This window comes from Myotis myotis, unplaced genomic scaffold (assembly GCF_014108235.1).
Source record: "Myotis myotis isolate mMyoMyo1 unplaced genomic scaffold, mMyoMyo1.p scaffold_m19_p_6, whole genome shotgun sequence".
In the NCBI taxonomy this organism is placed as follows: Eukaryota; Metazoa; Chordata; class Mammalia; order Chiroptera; family Vespertilionidae; genus Myotis; species Myotis myotis.
The window spans coordinates 94,786,487-94,787,152 of record NW_023416368.1 but is presented as its reverse complement, the minus strand read 5'-3'; positions in this window follow the sequence as shown (position 1 = coordinate 94,787,152).

The window sequence follows — 666 nt, the reverse complement described above, 5'->3', positions numbered from 1 at the left end:
TCCTGGTTTGGTGGTGATGAACTCCTTTAGCTTTTCCTTATCTGTGAAGCTCTTTATCTGACCTTCAATTCTGAATGATAGCTTTGCTGGCTAAAGTAATCTTGGTTGTAGGTTCTTGCTATTCATCACTTTGAATATTTCTTGCCACTCCCTTCTGGCCTGCAAAGTTTCTGTTGAGAAATCAGCTGACAGTCGTATGGGTATTCCCTTGTAGGTAACTGAGTTTCTTTCTCTTGCTGTTTTTAAGATTCTCTCTTTATCTTTTGCTCTTGGCATTTTAATTATGATGTGTCTTGGTGTGGTCCTCTTTGGATTCCTTTTGTTTGGGGTTCTCCGCGCTTCTTGGACCTGTAAGTCCATTTCTTTTACCAGGTGGGGGAAGTTTTCTGTCATTATTTCTTCAAATAGGTTTTCAATATCTTGCTCTCTCTCATCTTCTGGCACCCCTATAATTCTGATGTTGGTACGCTTGAAGCTGTCCCAGAGGCTCCTTACACTATCCTCGCATTTTTGGATTCTTTTTTCATTTTGCTTTTCCGGTTGGGTGTTTTTTGCTTCCTCGCATTTCAAATCATTGACTTGATTCTTGCGCTCCTCTGGTCTGCTGTTGGGAGTCTGTATAATATGCGTTATTTCAGTCCGTGTATGCTTAATTTCTAGTTGGTT